This window comes from Apteryx mantelli, chromosome 10 (assembly GCF_036417845.1).
Source record: "Apteryx mantelli isolate bAptMan1 chromosome 10, bAptMan1.hap1, whole genome shotgun sequence".
Taxonomy (NCBI): Eukaryota; Metazoa; Chordata; class Aves; order Apterygiformes; family Apterygidae; genus Apteryx; species Apteryx mantelli.
Genome location: NC_089987.1, coordinates 18978496 through 18999203, shown reverse-complemented (window position 1 = coordinate 18999203; position 20708 = coordinate 18978496). Strand labels below are relative to the sequence as shown.

At 36.3% G+C, this 20708-nt stretch overlaps 1 protein-coding gene across 4 annotated transcripts in view; it reads right to left on the bottom strand.

Annotated features, from left to right (window-relative positions):
* The window catches only part of FTO (FTO alpha-ketoglutarate dependent dioxygenase), a 265435-nt gene that overhangs the window by 218488 nt on the left and 26239 nt on the right, over positions 1 to 20708 (bottom strand). Inside the window, exon 1 of one of the 4 annotated variants that reach the window (XM_013941059.1) lies at positions 5570 to 5633. The exons of the other annotated variants lie outside the window; for them this stretch is intronic. The gene's annotated coding sequence lies outside the window, so the exon portion shown is untranslated. Of the gene's footprint in view, positions 1 to 5569; positions 5634 to 20708 lie in introns of those variants that run through there. 4 annotated transcript variants of the gene reach the window in all.

Here is a 20708-nt window from a genome sequence, read left to right as displayed (position 1 = left end):
TCTTCTGGGAAGGCCCATCTCATTATTCCCCAGAAGAATTTTCTGAAAAGACTGCATTTTGAAACTTCAAACCAGCACATTCCCAACCTAGGTAGGGATGCAAGCAACCTTGTTTTCAGACTCTGAGTACTTAATTAGTTTCAGCGTAAAAACAGCATTATACAGAACAAAACAAAAGATAATCACACCACAAAGAAGATATACGGAAGAAGAAAATTCAGGGAAAAACCTGAATAACTCGAATATTTTAATCTATTGCATTTATCTGTTTTCTGTTTAACAATTCTTACAAATCAGGTATTCATTATTTGCATGGATTTCATATACAAACCACACTGGGGAACAACCGTTTTCTGTACTCTGCAGGTGTCTGAGAGCTGGCTGGAGTCTTAGCTCTACTTTTCAGGGTGCCTAGCGAGAGCATTCTAGCGCTGCTTCAGCAAACACACACCATGCAAAGCACAGACCAGCGCATTTACTCCATTCCCACAGTGGGAACAACAGAAGAGATACTCTGGCTTCCCAAGTCATTAATTCCCTCACAAGCTGCTTAAGAAGGAGGAGAGGGAAAAAGTCCGAAAAACATTAAGCAAATAATGAAATTAAACAAACACACACACTTCCTTAAAAGGAACTGTGTATAAATTGTCAATCCAGATTTTATTTAAAAAATGGGCCTTTTATTTCAGGTTTGGGTTTGTTTTTTTTTGATTTAACACAAGAGTTCTAGGATGTTAAAAAAACTTCCATTTGGTTATGATGGGTCCTTGAAATATGGTAATTAATATAATGGACTTTGTAATGTAATTAATTCATGTCTAATGGTATTTCAGTATGTGTACTTAAGTCTCTTAAGTTTAGTTTTTCAGTTAACTCCTGAAAAAAAAAAAAATACATATTTGCACTAGTTTGCCTGATACAGAGCAAACAGCACTACCAGCAAAACAATTCTGTGTGCTCATATACATTCTTCCTTACAATATAATTGAATTTTCTGATTCACTACCTGACTCATGTTACAGTCACCTAAAGCCTCACTTAGTTGCTGCCTTAATTTTATGGGGTCAATGATTTTTCTTAATACAGCAAAGATTGAAAAATGCTCCTCGTTTTTACTCCCTCCCATCGCCAGCAACCCTACAGCAAAGAGAGGTAAAAGCAAGCTGAAAGTTTTAACTAGGCTGAGTTTTACCTCTCTCACATGTATACCTGACAAATTCTTATTGGGACAAAAGGAGGAAGCAATACAGTACTAGAGCTGAGTGCAAGAGGAACACCTAGCAGCCCGGAGACCTGCTCTCCATTCTCACAGCCTACAAAAGGCCTCCTGTGTTAACGCCTTTCGTTAGAGGTTTGTAATGGATTGGCCAATTTTTCAGTGTCAGGAAGTTCTGTCAACTTCCAGCTGCAATTTTTACACTTCCGAGAATCCTGACTCAGGACTAGGCTTAGTAAAGCACGAACACTACGCCTTTTCGCCTTCCATACAATCCAATGAGTGTGCAGAAGTTTCTGGGGCAGTCTTTAAAAAAAGGGCCTGTATTCAAAGCATAAGAAAATACCTCTATCTTCATATTGTTCTACCTGATATTCTTTTGTTCTCCCAAAGGTTATCATGGTTAGCCAGCCAGGCCTCACTGAGAACTATGAAAGAAAGCTCAGAGCCATGAGTTCAGAAACAAACCTTTGAGTTTCTGCAAATCCCTCCTTTCTGTTGGCTTTTTCCTCATGTGAGAATGACACACATCACTGTCTATGTCTCTCTTTCACTCTTTCTTTTTTAACAGCTGTAAGAGAACACTTTTCTTTCAGGTCATGCATGAAGAAAACACAGTATATAACCACTTCAGGTGCTCTGAAGCTCTCAAAATTTTGAGACTCAATACTGAAGTCCCATCTAAAAAAACCCCAATCACTTAAAACAAACAAACAAACAAACCTAAAACAAAAAATACAATACAAACACAGTTACAAATACTTACAGGAATGTTGGATAGTTACAAATTTTCAAGTTGACATTTTATTAAACCACCAAGTTTTCCAGTATTAGCTATTAAAACTTCAGAGCAACCAAGAAGCAAGATCATTCCAGTGACTCACTAAATCCAGTTACGTCAGAAATGACCTTAGAGTAAGAAAAAAGATATTCTAAATGCACTATTGCAGTTTTTATTTTTCAATTATCACATATATTAGACTTCAGAAAATCTCTCTTCAGATTATCTCTATAAACTCCACTCATTAAAAGATCTTAAGGGACTGGCCAGTTTTACACTGCCATTTATTCACATGAAAAAGTCACATTTCCGGATTACCCTTCATTATACTGAGACTTACCAACAGCCTTGTCCGTGCTACACTCTATCTATGATCAGGCCTGCCAAAAATACTGGCAGACATCTGACCATACTGTACTGTACTTTGTATACTATAGCTCTTTTTTCTCCCAATAACCAATATTGTTAGAAAGCCTTAGGATTATGCATGTAATGTTTCCAGACTGGCTCCCTATACTACATTTCAGAATGCTAGTTATTTAATGTAACCACTGTGCATCTTACTGTCCCACTGAACAAACCAATCCAATTTAGAGTACTAAGATGCTGTTTAAATGATTTGGTCACAAAAAATAAAAAATAAAAATAACGAACAGCCTATTGTAATGCAAACAGATCTTAGGTCTAATACCAGTATTTGTAACTGAGCAGCTGTCTAAAGACTGCTTGATATTCTTTCCTGCCAAGGTACTGTTTGGCTTTGCTTACCAATTTCAACCTCTCTTACCCTTTCTCATAAATCAACAGGCCCAGATTTTGGTTCCCACACACATGCACACACAAAGACCAGTCATGCATATGCACAACATACTTGACTGATGTAACTGAACTAAGTTAATTTATGCATTGAAGCAGCTTAGCAATGTGTGAAAAATGTCTTTGCTACCAGTGTCCCCTCTCAGGGGCCTGCCTTGATATGTTCAGGGCCCCTTAATTGTTGTTTTAACCTACAGCAACATTGTTCTGTTGGCCAGTGGCTGTTAATGAAACAGGACTGGCAATTTTCTTACCCAGTTGACTGTAGATCAGTCACACATGGTTTAGCACTTTAAGTAATATAATAGAAATTTGAAATGATAAATCATTCAAACACAGCCGCTTTTTGCCAACAGAATACTCCTCAGCCTCTCCACCATACCCTATCAATAAACTTCCAGCATCACTGCAAGCATCTTGACACCACTGTCCAGGTCTTGTTCCCTCTCATTTGCGCATCCCCTTCCAGCTGGTACCTGCTGATAAATGGATCAGCTATATTAGGTGTGAAGAAAGAATGTTGAAACTTTGGGGAAAAATGATGATCATGCTTCAAATGGACCTCTAAATTCTTAGTTTTTCTTCATGTACATACGGAGTATATGTGCACATGCATGTAAAAAAATTAAAGGGATTACTTTGGGATCAACATGATGTTTGTGAATCATGAGGAACAAATGAAGACATTGGGCCATTTTTACATGCCATTCTTTGTGTAGTTTCATTGAAAAATAGTCAAATGGAAGCTGAGAAACCAAATTTCTTAATTGAGCAGTATGTAATCAGCTCATCTCCAGAGAATCAGATGACAGAAACCTTAGTGACTGCCAACATAACGGATTCTGTGAGATGTAGCAAAAATAACTCTGTACAGCTAAGTCCCAAGAAATCAAGTAGGCATCAGATATAAAATACTAAGCATCAGGCCTTTAATATAGAGAAGATTCAATAAAGATTAAAAACAGAAAAACACAGATCATAGCAATGGTTAGTGTTGAAATAAGGATACATTTGGCATTGCTATCTGCAGAAGTCTCATATTTTAAGGACACTACGATATTACAGGGGTTCCCTAACTTGAATTCAGGTCCGCTATCAGAACATAGGGCACTAGTTCTGTAGACTGACGCTGCACACCACTCTTAGGAGTGGGAAATACAGACCATGGTGCTGCTACTCCCTTAAAGACCCAGGGAAACAGAAAAAAATGCCACAGCAGTGTGGGAAGCATTACATTTTTGGGATGTAGAACTTCATGAGCTTGATCAGGGTATACTATTACTATCAAAGTAGTGTAGTGGTTCTTAAAGTAACAGCAAGTATGTTGGCCAACAGCCAGAAATTGAACCTCCAGAATTAAAAACAAGGGCTGACACAGTTTGAGATACAGATTCAAAATTTTTGTGACAGGCTTGTAACTTCTGTAGATATAGATGAAGAACTTGCAAACACATACAGAAGCAGGTCACACTAATACAGTTTTTCAGAAAAATTGCCATTTTATTCAATCTTTACCTAACTACACAGACAGCTATATAAACTTTTCAAGATACAATAAAAAGGAGAGGCTTTGACTCCTTCGTACAACATTTATCTCTTCTTAAATGCAGGGAACATCTTTGAAGTTAAAAAAAAGAAATACAGCAAAGATGCTAAGAATAAGTGCTTTCTTCACAGAACAAACTATTCAGAAGAAGAGATTGGTTTTTTTCCCCGATGTATTTGCACCTTACTTCACAAGATGGGACCTTCGGTTTCTACAGTAATAGTTTAAAAGCACTAAATTTATGCAGTTAACTGTAGCAGAAGTTTGCAGGAAGGTATGCACCGTAATAAGTAGACATCTGGATTTGTGGCATGAAAGAACAAATGATTTGAAGTCACTATGAGGAATGCAATCAGCTCTGACTTTCACAACTCCACTTTGGAGACGCACTCTACCAACCAGTGTGAAAAAAACGACTGGCTAAAGGAAGAGGCAATAGCCATATTCCTTTGGGAAATCTAGCCTTGTTAACCTTTTGTACCCAAAAGACAGAAACCAAGATTGAATTTGCAACTTTTGTTGCGGGTGTGGCTGATTATGCACATTTATCAGCTTACATACTTCACATTGAAGGTACTAAAGCTGATTCTATGGATTCTCATCTTATCTAGGCACATACTATTACTTACTGTCAGAACCACCATTAAGATCAAAGATGCAATAAATTTTCTTGTGTTTTTTCATCATTCACAGAATACACCGGGCCTTGCAGCAATTCTGGTCTATATATGTTTTGATAGGTAATGATTGAAGTATCCCGTGTGTAATAAGGGTACTTAAAAAGGAAAAAATGAATTCTAAACGTTAAAACATCACCCAGAAAAAAAACAGCAGTGAAAACTAAAGTGAAAATAAAACAGATGCTTGGAAAAAAAAAACAAAAACACCCAGGTATTTCCATAAGTACCCAAGTTTAGTATCAAGTGTGGTTTCCAAACTCCCCTTGATAACAATGCTAAAGATAGTGTTAATGTAGAAACAGCAGGTGCTAAGTGCAAAGGCTTTTGCCCAAGCAATTGGCTACAAGGAAGATCAATAAGCAGCTAGAGCATTAAATTTCACATACTGTAACTGTCATGCCTACTACATAGTACTTGAACATCTTCGTAGGCCATTACAAAATTGTCAGCTCTTGATATTTTTACAGAACTAAATTATTTTCCATAGATTTTATTAGCACTATAAGTACTATAAAAGCAGTAGCACTTACAAATGTAGCGAAATGTGAAGACCGTTACAGCCTTCAGAGACAGCATATTTGATTATTTAACTGGATTTTTCACTCTGTAATGGAAAGACAGGAAGAGGGTTGAAAGCCTTAAAGATAAAAGCAAATGTATTCCAGGAACACTTGTGTGTTAGTTACATTTCACCAAATACAGAGCCAGCGTATTTTAAAGGAGGTACTCATGATTCTTGAGAGTATATGCCACAATTAACAGCATCACTGCAGATAGAGTACATGGAAGGAAGGGGTACACTAGGTCCCCTGGGGTTCAGCCACAGAAGCAGAGCTCTGCCGCCTTTTCCCTTCAATCTTTGTGATGTGTCCTTTTTCAAGGACAACTGCTTTCTCTTTTACAGACACAGATTTTCCTTTAAATGTTTCTCTCACTAGAGGAGCCTTTGAGCAAAAGCTTTGTGCAATTCCCTCTCCTCTCCCCCAGAAAATTTAAAGGAAACCATCACTGATTTATGATCATGGTTACAACAAATTTGGTGTCATACAAATTGTCAACATCATTTCCAAAACAGCACGGCCAATGAGATGTTACTTTTGAAGCTACACAGGACTACACTGTTAAGTTATGTCATTTCTTAAAAACACTTTAAGGAGATAAAGAAAATGCAGATCATTTTATGTAGATAAATTTAATGTAAATATCAATATTTATGCAGGATTATTTGATTGCACAGAGGGCAATTTGTAATGTTTAATACATCTATATAAGTAACCTGTGCAATAAATGCACACACATACTGGTGTACTCATGAGAAAAGAACTTTCAGTTTCTGCATAAACTACACACCATTGTTCAAATGGTGACTGTAACACTCACCTAGAAAACCTGTAAGTTGCAGTTGTTGCCCCTGCTTCAAAATAAGACAACTTGAAACACTTGAGTTCTGGTGTCCAAGATCAAGAAGGATATTGCTATACTGGGTTTGTGAGAAGAACAGGGTTTATTCTTGCAACAAGAACAACTTAAAAACTTGGGGGGCGAGGGGTACACCATGTAGTTAAAGATTCAAACATAGTTAACTTTGTTTAGTTTGAAGGTCTTGCTTTGTTCACAGCCTCTGGAATAAGCCACATGAGGAACACAAAGCTAACGCTTAAAGTTACGTTAGCAGACAACAATTAGCAAAACCCCGTGTCTGAAAGTTAAAGTTAGGCAAGTTCAGACCAGAAACGGGGATCACAATTTAAAAGAAAGGATAATTTACCATTGGAACAGATCAGCACTGAGTGAGATGAATTCTCCCTCATGAGAATTCTTTTTTAAATCAGCTTTGGATGTTTTAAATGATATGTTTTAGTTCAGTGGTTCCCAAAATGTTTAGACCAACTGACTGCAATGAATCATCCATATTTTCCTAAGAACTCCTGCACATGCAGCCTAACGAAATAAACTGGAGGCAGGAAAGACACACTGACTGAGAATTTCATGCAACTTATTCCTCAGCTTGGTTTTGAGCATCACTTTGCCAATTGCTTGTGGTCTGTGAATCAGGAGACACTGGTCTACTTCAGACAGAATATGCTTCATTTAAGTCCTAAAGTTGGTGTTAAGAGTTCTCTGCTGTCTCATAACAGCCAAACTTGGCCAAGGTCTGTCAGGGTCTGTATTTCACAGTATTTGGAACACTTACACTACTATCATAAGGCTAATACAAACTATAGTTAATGGAAGGATTCTTCAATTTCTTGTATTCACATTTTATTCTTACACTGTCTTTGTACAGCTTAAAGAATAAGCTCAGGGTGCACTAAGATGTAAAATGTACCAGAGCACTGATCTACTACGGAAGAAGTAGATCTATTAAGCCATCTGCTTTGTGCCAAACCAAGACACATTTCACAATGCAAATCCATCAGTCAGCAATCTGCTTCAGAATATCTTTGTTGAGCTAGTTAAAAAACTGTTATTTTTTCAAATAATGCTGTGTTACTAGTCACAATTAAAACAGTTCTAACTCTTGCAAAGACTAATACTTAATTTCCAGTTTTCTGGAAAACATTACATTACTTGCACATACAGAGCTCATATCTTGTTAACTTTTTCCATCACTTACAATGATGAGGTGTAATTGTGCAGAGCGAAAGCTCTACTCAGTTAAAATTGCCATGCAAAAGAGTTATTTCTTAAGTCATCTGTGCCCATCTGTTTAGGGAAGCTTTTTTCTTTCCCCTTTTCCCCATACACTAATATTCCTTATAGGCCTAAGAATCTAGATAGTCCTGCTGTTACCACTGTCTGTACTTTGTGAATAAAAGTAGCACAGCAGTGACAAGTCTTTTTAAAAATCATCTCTTCCATCCTCCATACTATTTTCTCAAATACAGTCTGGATTTCCAAAGGTTAGAAAGGCAGAGGCTGGCAGAGAGAATGTAATTCCAGGCTTCTCCCAATTCTCCTTTGTCTTATTTGCTCCCTTCTGCTGAAAAAATTAAATTTATACTACTGCATATTTTAAAAGCCAAATTTAATAAACAAGCAATTATTACAAATAGTACTAACTCGTTCAAGAGTAGTTTGGATTTGTTCTCCAAGCAAAGAAAGAAGAGAGGCAGCATACTGATTTGTCAGGGGTACTGAAACTGTAACAGCTGATAGGAAAATACCCACACATTCAACTGTGTTTGGTAGTATCCAAAATTGGATAAAACCATTAAATGACCTACTAAACAACAACAAAAAAAGGACCAAAATGCTTGCGAGTATATATTTTTAAGTAAATAATTGTACATATTATATAAGAACATAGCTCCCACCACCACCACCAAGTGAATTAACACAAGCAAAGGAATAGGGATGGCAAGGAGAGGTAAGAAACTTTTATAATGGATCCACTAAAGAAATTCAAATATGGGGGTACAACCTGACAAAGAAGGACCGTTCTGTAAATTTTATTTTATTTTATTTTTTTTTATTAAAAGGGCACACAGACAAGCCTCTGCCCAAGTGAAAAGATTCTGGACACCTTAACATTCTAAACTCTCTTGGGTTTTTTAAGACCATACATCAAAGATGAGAATACATAAATTCCACTTCCCCTCAGAATGTCTACAAGGACTCGAGTCAACTGTTTTATAATTTTATACAGTGGTTTTATAGGTAGGGATACTCTTAACCTGAAACTCAAAAAAAACCTAGGCCATCTTTTTTGACATATAGTATGCACATTTTTTTTAAAGCCAGCTGAGTGACAGCAGCTCAGATGCATTAATAAGAGAGGCTGAGGGCAAGGAACTGACATTAAGAGAAAGCTGCCACAGCCACCTTTGTTCTTATTTGCTGGCTTAACATGCAGTATTACCTCTCCTTCTACAAATGGAATAGCTTCAGTGGTAACGAGATTTCAAAAAAGGGCTACCTGAAAAAAGAACGAACAATGTAGCATACAAAAAATGTACTGGAAGGCAGGATTTTATAATTAAATATTTCAGACAGCAGCAGCAATTAATGACCCACATTTTACACTACATATGCTGGGATTCCCATCTAAACTAGAAACAAAGTTTTTACAGTCTAGAAACTGTTTGAGGCACTAGGTGAAATGGTTTGATGGTCTCAATGCAGTGCTCAGCTTCTATATGACAAATGCCTCGAATCATTGTAATTTGAATTAATTCATTACATAGGAATTTTATTAGATTTTCACTTTGGAGTTTAACGAAAAAGGACCACCTTTTATAGTAATTCACGAAACCCTTAACTCTAGCTGCCCCTGTCACTGCCTTTGGAAAGAAACAGGGATTCCTACCACTGCATTTATTCAAGGACCTTTCCTTTTTAAGTGCATCAGAACAATTCTTAACATACTCACTTATTTCTAGCTAGTAAAAGTGCAAGAAAAAACAAAGATGTTTAACTCTGGATTCCTATCTCTATTTTCATAATAGGCAGAATGCTTGAACATCTTAACAGCAAAAAGTTCACCTTTAACATGAGAATTGTTCTTGTGAAACAAAGTACAGCAATCTGCACAAAACTTCATAAAGCATTACAACAGGCTTCTAAAGCATACACTTGTTTAAAGACAGCGTACTCTAAATTTTATAGCTGTTCATTCAATTTCTGTTGTTCTGAAAGTCGACAAGCTGTCTTGTGTTTACAAATTTTTAATAGACTGTTACAAAAAGACTCAAATTCGTTTGCATTACATACCGCAGGGATTAAAGAGAAGTTAATATATATCTATTCAAAGCTATTGTGCAGAAAATAGCTGTGTTGTACAGGGCGTAGGCTTTGACCTGCTTAACTTCATTCACAGAATGCACGATCCATCACGTACAAAAACACAGAGGAAAGCGTGAGGTGTTAGTAAGTACCCCTGTTAGTGAGAAATTCTGCTAATTATTACACCAAATAAGCATAGACAACAGGCCAGAGCTGTGAGAGGGCATGTTTCAGGGCATTAAATGGCTGCCTTGGATGGAGATGAATATATTACACTGCGGCCTTCAACAATAAAACAATTTTCCTGACACTTAGAAATCCAGGCAGCTCTAGCAGCACAGATGAAGAGCTCAAGACTGTACTTGGCATACAACGATGTTTCAGTGCCACCTAGTGACGTGCACTTTAACTTTATTGTCTCTTAAGATTTACAGTACATGAAAAGTTCAAAAGCTAATTCATAATTCAGCTCAAGTGTGGAGCCTACAGAGCACCAAAGAACAGGCTCACTCTTTGCCGAGAGAAGACGGACAAAGAGTCCACGATGAGAAAGACCCCTCCCCTGCCTTGATAGCTAAAAGTTTCACCTGCTTAAAGAGCTGGTAAAATGTTCTACACATTTTTATTACAACCTGCTTTTAGAATCAACAAGAGAAGGGGCTTGCAGAGGAAGATAGAACAGGATATACTAAAACCTGTATTACGCACAAAAAGGTTTAGCTAGCTTGGATATCTCATTTTATTAAATTGGTGTTAAGAAAATATTATTCCATCAACTTAATCTACTCAAAATATTCTGTATTTATATCTTGCTTGAAAATGAGACAAAAATGGAGATTGATGATCATTACTGATCTTGAATCCATACAGTATTATGCAGAACTGATGCCTGAATGAATGTTGAGGTGGAAAAAAAAAAAAAAAAAAGGAACGAGTCAAAAAAATACCTATTATATTTGGAACATCTCGCTAAGTCAGGAACTGCATGGCTTTACAGAATTAAAATTTAAATCAGATAGATCCTAAAAAATATTCAAATGCCAAAGTGCTTGAAAATTAAAATAACAAAGTCAGAAAGCGATTGTGCAATGCAACAAGAAGAATTACATTTACAGTATACTTTTTGAAAACATATATTAATCTACAATTATGGGAACATAGACAGTTCCACAAACACAGAAGTCAAAATGACATTTCTTGGTTAATAGAGAAATCTGTATTTGCACTGTTGTTTCCTGTTTCTGTTTTTTTGTTTGTTTGTTTTTAACCTGGAGTGCTTTCACGGCTCAGGAAAGTGTCCTAGAGCCCATACACTACGCATATTGATTCCAAGCTTGTTTGCATTTTCACACTTTGTATTCTTCTGCTGCTGTACTTATTGCCGCTACAATGGAGACGGCAGCCGTTTCTCATTGCCATCATCCTGCAGCGATTCCGCTGATTAGTACTGGAGTGAGTTTTTAGGTTGATGCAAACTAACCAAACTTTGCAGTGAAACTCCTAGCCTAAGAAAAATTGTGAAGAGGCCCAAAAATAATTTATGCAGAATATAAGTGAATATGAAGGCTGAATAAAAGCACCAATACAAAAACAAATTCACATGCTGACATCATGTTAAAAGCACAGATTGAAAAAGAGATAAAACAAGCCAGTATCATCCCTGACTGATATTAATCTCTGCATGTCGGCAGCTCTTATTTCACAAGATTTCTCAAAAAGCAAGGCTTTCAAAAAATTGGGTTGAGAATGCTTAGGTAGGCCATTTGAAATGGAATTCCTACTTTCTAGTTATTCAAAACCTAAGTGCATTATTATACATACAGCCACAGTAATAAATAATTCTAAAGTCACATTATGAAATACCTCTTTTTTACTGTAGTTGAAAATTTTCAGCTTTCCTCAATAACACATTGCATTTTATATAATACAAAGATACTGAAAGGAAGAAGCTAATGATATCGGACAATGATTATTTTCTGTGCAGTAGCTGCATTATTTCCTAGATAAACATGAGACCAAAGTCTATGAGGAAAACAAATTACTCAAAAAAATTTACAGCCAAAAAAATGAAGTGTTCACACACAAACTACTAGCAGTCAATAAATTTGTTCTTGTTCCAATGAAATCCGTTGGTGTAAATGCCGATGTCCATCAGTTTTTATCTGTCATGCTTTACTTATCTAGGGAACTGTCCACAAATTCTGAGAAAATGTCATCATCAGTAAGCAACAAATTATTTCCTCCGTAGTATCACTGTTCTCTGTCAATGCTGTTTTTTCCCACACAGTTTTTTTTTCTCCTCTCTCCAATTTCTTCACCCTTTTTAAAAAATCTTGTAGTAAATTCATATTCATTTTTCTTCTTCAGCGTAATCAACGGCAGTTCCTCTACCCATTACTGATTTTTCCTTCTACACTTCGTCTTTGGGCAATCGTCTAATCCCACAACCTCAACTACCATATTTTCCTCTTCTCATTTAACACAGTTTGTCAACACGTCCTCCTAAATGTCTCCTTTCTGGGCTCCTAATTGCAAAACTTACAGAAGTACTATTTCACCAAGCGATGTGTATAAAATGAGTTAGGCTACCTTAAGATTTCATACTGGAATGACGCCTGTCGCTAATGATAAACATCTTCAAATAATTGTCTTCTTTTATTTTTGACCAGAATATTTTTAAAGCACACAGTGAACAAGACACTATCACACTGCATTAATAAATTGACCAACATCAATTTTCAAAAAAACAAAAACAAAAAACCAAGCACCCCACCCCCCACCCCACATGCTTAGGCGAACTATTTGTACTACGATATCTGGCAATTGTGCTCGCAAGGCTGAGCTCTCTTTTTTTATATTAAAGGAACCTATTATGAAAGTCTTGAAGTTCACTGGCCCATTCAGCACATGCGCACAACTTATTGATGTAAGCTTATATAATGATGAAAAAATTGAAAACTACTTCTGTACCCTGCATCTATCATGAAGTGGATAGCAACATATTAATTCTTTATAATACTAATTTCTTTATGAAACCATCCTCAGCAAAGCTGCTTCCCCTTACTGGCATTGAATTACTACCTCATGTGCCTCGTAACGGCCAATCCAGAATCAACTGGTTATCAGCTTCATTAAACTAAATGAGACTAATACATTTTAGGGTACCTTTTGGAACTTCACACTACAAAACAATGATAAAAAAACTAAATAAAATCCAAAACCCCCAAAAGGTGGTCTTATTACTGCAGGAGGACACTAAATGCCTATTCTGACTGAAATATAACCTATATCACAAAATTTTAAAGCAAAGTTTATGGATTGCTTTTAAAATAATTTCTCAAATTCTGAAGCAGCAAGGAAAAGCATAAAGGGGAGGAATGAAGAATAATGTCTTTTAAATAGCTTTGAAAACATTATACAGGCTGCAAGAGTTGTACCTGGAAAAAAAGTTTTGTCCAATGTTATTTACCTACCCCCAACCGCAGCTCAGTGAAATCAAAACAGGATTATAGCTAGGTCTCACATGTGCTCGGTTCCTAAACCCTACAGGGTCAGGACCTTGTTCTGCTAGAGATGCACAAAGAATCTACTTTATTTATATCTCTGCTTCAAATACAGCTGAAATGATGTGCAAAACACAGAAGATTCTCTTCTCAAGATACAATCCCCACTTTGAGGGTCAGATTAAAATAACAGTCTTGTGGATTAAACCTTCTATTGTATCAGACAGTTGGGTATGCTAAGTAGCTAGATATTGCATACTCCCTTAGAAAACCAACTGGAAAGCTTCACTCAGTGCACGGCATACAGTAACTCTAAGTTTGCAAACCTCTAGTGCACATATACTTCAGATGCTTAATCTATACCCGCCTTAGGACCTAAACCGCTACCATAAAAATCAGTATTGCCCTATTTTAAATAGCAGATAAAACAATGAGACAATCTCATTCCGTACATGTCAGAGAATTCTACTCACGGCTTCTCAAATTACACTTCCAGCTTCAAAGAAACTATCTGTATTTCCTGGAGTACCTTCACAAGGATGACACCTTGGAAAGCTTATATGAGGAGACTGGAGGAAAGAATGCTTCGGTGGAGAAGAATAAACAACACTACCATTAAGGAAACCTGTGTGTTTGTGTGCACATGCGTGGGTTTTTTTTCTTGTTTCTTTTTTCTTTCCTTTTTTTTTTTTAAGAATCTGTCAGATTTTACTACTTTTACAAGAGTATCTCCTTTTTATTTATCAACATTTGTGTTACAAAAATCCAGGATTTAAATGGGAATAACTACTGATCACCATATTAGACGTTTTCATCAAAAAGATCCCAAACTTAGTGTGGAAGTAGCCCTGAGAAATATATGTAGATCTGCCATTCCAAAATGAGTATCTTCTCTGAGGATCTTGAGCTGTACGGGCATCCTGAGACGTGCAGTCTTCCAAAAGCCAGGTATGCTACTTGGTATTTTCCAGATTTCACCCGGAATCAAAGTGCTGCCTAGTTTCCAATTCTTGATATGTTCTGAAGTAAATGAGGAATATTGGGCAAGTTTCAGACAGTGCAATGAGCCACTTGGGCTTCTCTTCAGTTCAGTCCCCATTGGGACCACCTCTGCTCACATTTAGCACCAAGTTATAAACATCCTCGCTCTGTAATCCACATCAATTTTACATCTGCAGAGGACTGCTTCTCGGGACGGCTATAACCTGCAAAACTTTTTACCTCAAATTAAAACTAAGCCAAGAAGAGAATATGTCACATCAACGTCCTGTATCCCTTTCCATATTCCTTTTGTAAAACGTGTCATTCACGCATTTGCAAGAACATGTCATATACTTCATTTTCCTCCTTGCAGTACACCAGCCCTCTCCTCCGCAGGATTTATGTTCCCTCCTTAACAGCTGGAAACAAATATTTTCCCTAATACCTCAAGAAAAGCTTGACTACCCAATACTCAACTGGTCATATGCTTTATTCATTTGATTTTCATACTCATTTATACTATCATGGATGTTGATTACTTACAAACTTTTTTGGATCATTTCAGCATGGACCACCACTTACTAGGAAATAAATTGGTAAGCATCTCTCCAATAAAAATAGAAAGCTGGGAAGAATTCTGAGCAAAGCATAAAAGAGTTTCCAGTACTCACTCCCCCACAATTCTCTTTACCACAAAATATTAAACAAATTCAGTGATCACTTAAAGTTACAAATTCTAAAATTGTGCACTATTTTTCTCTTTTGATATCACAAATGAAATTAGCATGTAAAAAAGTGACAGCATTACTCCATTTTACCTCATTTTCAATATTAGTAATTTGTTTTAATTGCATAACATGACAGATCATTAAATGTAAACATGTTTATCATAGTAAGACAAGCTTCATACAGTATTAAAAAAATTCAGTTTACTGTCACTTTTGTTTTCTTTCCTATACCTGATAGCTGTTTGGAACGCATTAAAAAGCCTAAGAACTTTCAACACAATTCATCTGCTCTCGCTTCACTATAAAATCAAGTTATTACACTATGCTTCTGAAACAGTAATTTCATTTGAAACTATGTGAGAAATCAAGCGACCTATTTTAAGGCAAGCAGTACCAACTATTCTACAATCATAACTGGCAGGTTCTCAGAGAACTAAAACAATGGCACGTAAACAAGGATCATGCACCTCAAGGACTCTGGACACCATAAAAAGGATTTATTCCCATAAAACTGCTCAGTGCTGCAAAGGACATCCCTTTTTGTTTCCATTATTTCTTTTGAGTATAGCCACACTTTAACTTTCTTTTGGACAACAAATAGCAGTCTCAAGATAGCTCCTATGTTAGGAACTCCAGAGTAAAACTAAAGTAATTCCAAGTAAAGCAGAGTAATTCTGAGCTTCTAGTAACACAGAGGTCAAAAAAGTGTTTTTTGTCTAATATTAAACATTTGATTGATACCCAATTATTAATTCATATTCTCAAACTCAGTAACCATTTTTACATTATAGTAGGTACAGAGCGATATAGGTATACCAGATACATTAGATTATACCAATAGTCTTGACAGTTGTCTTGTATGACAGTAAAGCTTCACAGATTGAAAACTCATATAAAATAGGGAGAATGAAATACAGTAATTTAAGTCCTAAGCAGCTCCTTTGATAATATGCATCTTGCAGAAAAATATTGCTGGTTATTAAAAGAAAGTTGTCCTATAGAAAGGTATACTGAACTGCACTGGTTTTATCCACCTTACTGCAGAGACGGTCTCCTTTCTGCTGTCAAGATGCTTTTGCTATATGTAAATATTTAATGCTATTACCATCATTCACTCAGTGCTCATATTGTCTGATCAAGCATCTATTACTGCCTGTTAGATACACATGAGGATAGCTGTTTTTCATGTCGACTGCTCAGTCGCACAGCGGCCCTGCTTCTCAACGGTTCTTCAAAGTTCAATAATTTATTAAACACTGTGCACAAAGGTCTGTATCATTTGCCAAAATGCCTAACTGTAGAATACACAAAATTACTAAAGTGTCTCTCTGATAAAAAGGTTATTTTTAGAGTAATAACACCACATATTGTTCACAAAGTATTTTTTTTGTTCACAAAGTATTTTAGATGGGCACATGCATGTGCTGAATACATGGCATAGGCTTTAGCTGTTCATACAATACCAAGCCTGTACTCTTATTGAGGGTTCTGGAGGCAATTTAAATTAAGGAAATAAATATTAGTTACAGGTTACCAGAACTCCCACATAAGAAACACAGCTTCTAATAGACATCATTTGAGTGCACTGAGTGCACTTTAGTTAACATAATTCTCTGAAACCAAATCAAAATAAACCTCAGAGGTCAGTTTTACCCCTATTTGTGGTTGCATGCATCACATTATTTTCCTATTTACCTAAGCTCATAATACTATATGTAATAGCTATATCACATGCTAATATACGTAATACAAGATTTTTTAAACAATATTATCACTTGACACACCTTCCAATAAAATACCTGAGAAATCAGATTTCCAAAATAGTTAAGTCCTGTTGAGACAGATGAGACAAATGGTCAGATTTCTCAAAATATATTCCCAGGATTAAATGGATCTCTTCAAATCAATCTCTCAGTTTGTACGTAATGGTGAAATCTGGGTATGAAATATACAAAACCAAGAATAATATATTATAATCTAAGGTCTTAATATCACCTGCATACAAAACAGCAACAGAATACAGGAGTGGCTGGGTTTGCAAAGCACTTTTTTTGTTTGCTCAGTCATTAAGGCTTAAACAGAGGCAACTAAGCAGGGAAAGCTTATGAAAGTCTCATTCAAAATGACAGGAGAGCTTTTAACAAGGAGATATTTTAAATGTATTGCTGTCATAATTTTAAAGGGATTTTGTTGTTGAAATAAAGGAAAAACAATTAGCCATACAAAATGCAGGATAGTCTGAAACAGGACAGTAATGGTCTGAAATAAGTTTTTCTTTTTTCAAGTTTTGGTTTTATTTTAAACAAAAGGGAATCATTAGTCTCTCTTTTATTAGGAAACAGTAAGCATCACAAACAGGCCATCACTGAAAGTGCAAGACAGCACAATTATTCCTTCTATCCCAGTGGACCATCAACCTTTATGAACATATGACAAGAACCAGCTATTCATCAATGAGGCTAGAAAGAAATGAAAACGTTGAATTCAAAAGACCTGCCTTTCAGTTAACATCCTTAATGTAAATTAGGGTTAAATGTGAATTAAATTAATATTTAATCACTTGAAAACTTTCATTTCTTTCTTCTCTTTAAACACTACAACTTAATTATAAAATAATGTAAAACAAGTGTAGATTTAAGAGAATCATTTTGAAGATTTGCATTAATAGTTCAAGACCTACTGACACTGAAGAAAAGAAGGGGAGTCCCAACATTATGTTGCTTTACAGTAACTGTGTGATTCTGTTGCTCGCCCGCAGACAGCGGAGCGCCAAGGCACAGGGGAGGGCTGCGGGAGGGAGGCAGCGAGACGGCAGCACCGAGCGGCACTGGGGGGGACAGCCCCCAGAGGCTGACCTGTGTGCACAGGCAGGCAGGTAAGGCTGGAGGGCTAAGGGCTGGCGGGCTTAAGAAACCCAACGCTCAAATTACTACAGTAGGGTCTCAATAAGCTTCGCATCTCACCACGACATAAAAACATCACCCCATACAGGGGCATGATGGGGGTATTTAATTATGATGCTGCATCATATACAGAGTATAGTGCAAAAATCTGAGGAAAAAGCATTACCACAGCTCTTCTCCAAAGATTTTACAGTGTTTGTGTAGTCTAGACTGCGGCCAGCTGAAACTTTTCTAATGAAACCCTACACAAAGTAAACCCTATATCCCTTACGGTTTTGCACATAGTGGTTACCATTAAGTAGTCATCATTTACCATCAGTTATCATGCTGCAATATGTGAAAGCTAACAATTACTTTCTATTCTAACATAGAACTTTTTAAATGGCAAAAACCAACATATAAAGGCTCAGATTTTGATTTTTTTTTCCTGTAAAAGATAATTTGACTGTAAATAACTAGTGGCCCATTCCACCATTCTCATCTATACTTACTTTGCACAAATGAAAGACAAGAGTGGGCTTTCATAGTAAGCAAAAGCCACACAGGGTATTTGAATGCTGAAAACCCAAATCCAAGAACTTCTTTCAAATCAGCTTTTGACTACTCTGAGTGAACTCTTTCCCTTCTTCTTCCTCTCTTACCCCAAAAACTTCCTCCTGCACCTGCTAAAATTCTCTCTTTTTTTTTGCTTTTGCTAAAGTTCCCTCTAAATTATAACCTACTTCAAAAATTTGGCTTCTATGAGAAGGTATTTTCTGACAAAAATTCTTTTATTTAATACAGTAAATTCTAATATTAATCTTATCCAACAAACAAATCTGACAGCAATGTCTATCACTAAAGCTTAACACACTCAAAAGTTGCACTTTACTAAGATGAACATACCACTAATAAACAGCACTGCTCAATCTGACAAACTGTGCTTCAACTTGATGCAACTGTTGCCTTACAAAAGTTGGACTTTACAGAATATTTATTCTTGGAACAAGCACAGGTGGTCATTTCAGTTTTGCTGCACTGCACAAACCAAAAATAAGACATTTATAAAGTTGTTTTTAGCAAACTGCATCAAAAACGAAATTATCTAGAAAATATTTTGTTCAGCACAAAGGAGCCACTGGTCCGGTGAAACTATGAAGGCTGACTTGATCGTACCATCACAATACTGGTATTTTTTTCAAATCACACTTTCTAGTTATTTAACTTCTTCTAATTGAACTTTATTAACATCTAGTAAAAAAAGTTGTTTTATTTCCTGTTAAACATCGGGTCCATTTCCTGTTAAATATCGGGTCTTCTCACATCTTCCTGCAATCACATTATTTGCATGAACTTTGTTGACTGTCCTCTACAGCACAACATTTTTAAACCTGAATCCCAATCAGGCCTACCCTCATTAAAAATATGACCTTTGACCTTCTACAAAACACTGCTAACATAAATTATGTTTTGTTGTAGCCCAAAGGTGATAGAGATGAGAGTAGGATAAACAAAGAATAATACAAAAGCCAGTTGGGTCAGGCTTTCATTACAGCCCTTTCAGAAGCTATTAATCTTGCTTGCAGTCAGTGGGCTGAAAATAATTACTTCTTCTAACCTATGTTGTACTCAAAAGTAGCAGTAAGGACAGGTCATGCAAGACACAAATAATTCTTGGTCCTCATAAAACCACTTTAAATGGTATCAGGTGAACATCATGGCATGTTACTTAAAATCTCACTAATAGGAGAAATCTCAGCAACAGCAATTAGGCAGTATGTTACAACACCCATTTCAGGCACATTTGGCCATAATATACCACACATAGTAGGTAAGAATTAATTATGGCAAATTCAAAGCAATTAAAAATACTTCTTTAGTTTTTAAATTCAAATAGAGAATGCTTTTAGCCAAACTCAGCTTAATTTATCATTCAAATGAGGGTTCAAATTTGAAATGATACAAGAAGAAAAGAACCTCACATATCTTCAGTCTGTTATACAGTGTGCCTTGGTTGCCATCTGACTTGTAAGAAATTGCACTGACCTTTATAACATTAAAAGAAAAAAAGATTCTAATGTTGGTATGTAACATGAGAATCCTGGGAATCATATACAGTTAGAGGGCATCTCAGTAAAGACATTCAACTTGATAATTCAGTGGTAGTTTAGTACTGTCCTGAGAGTAGATAGTGGCTTCAAAATTACATGTTTAGAAAAGTTTGCTACCAACATCAGGCTATTAACAAATTTGTGATGAACTGGATATGCACAAAGAAGTACTTCTCAAAATAAAATGTTTGCTTAAAAAAAATTAATGAGTCTACGTTGCGTGCATAGGGTTCTAGTAGAAAGTGATTTTAAAGAGAGTTCTGCCAATCTAATGGCAATCCAGTGCTTATTCATCCAAAGCAAATAGCTGAAGTGACAATAAAAAAGAAAAAAAGCAGTGATTTTGAGTTGCCTTCATCTAGACATATAAAAAAAATAAAATAAACACTATTCCACATTTAATCACATCAGCACTTTACACATAAACTTCTGGGAAAGACTATTTGTGCAGTACCTAGAACAACAGAGACTCAGATTATCTCAGGGCACTAGTGATTTCAGGAGAGCTACATCACCTCACACCAGATCTCCCTTTAATGACCAAGAGAATCAAGATTAGGAATGAAAAGTAAATTGGTTCAGTGCCCAGCTATATATACAACCGTCAAAAAGTGGAGGAAACTGCCCAGTGACAAAGGTAGACAAAGGTAGACAAGTCAAAAAAAGGCAGGTAACTGCAATTGGGATTAGTGCAACTACAGGCATTTTAAAAGTCAAACCTCACTCAGGTAGCATGAGA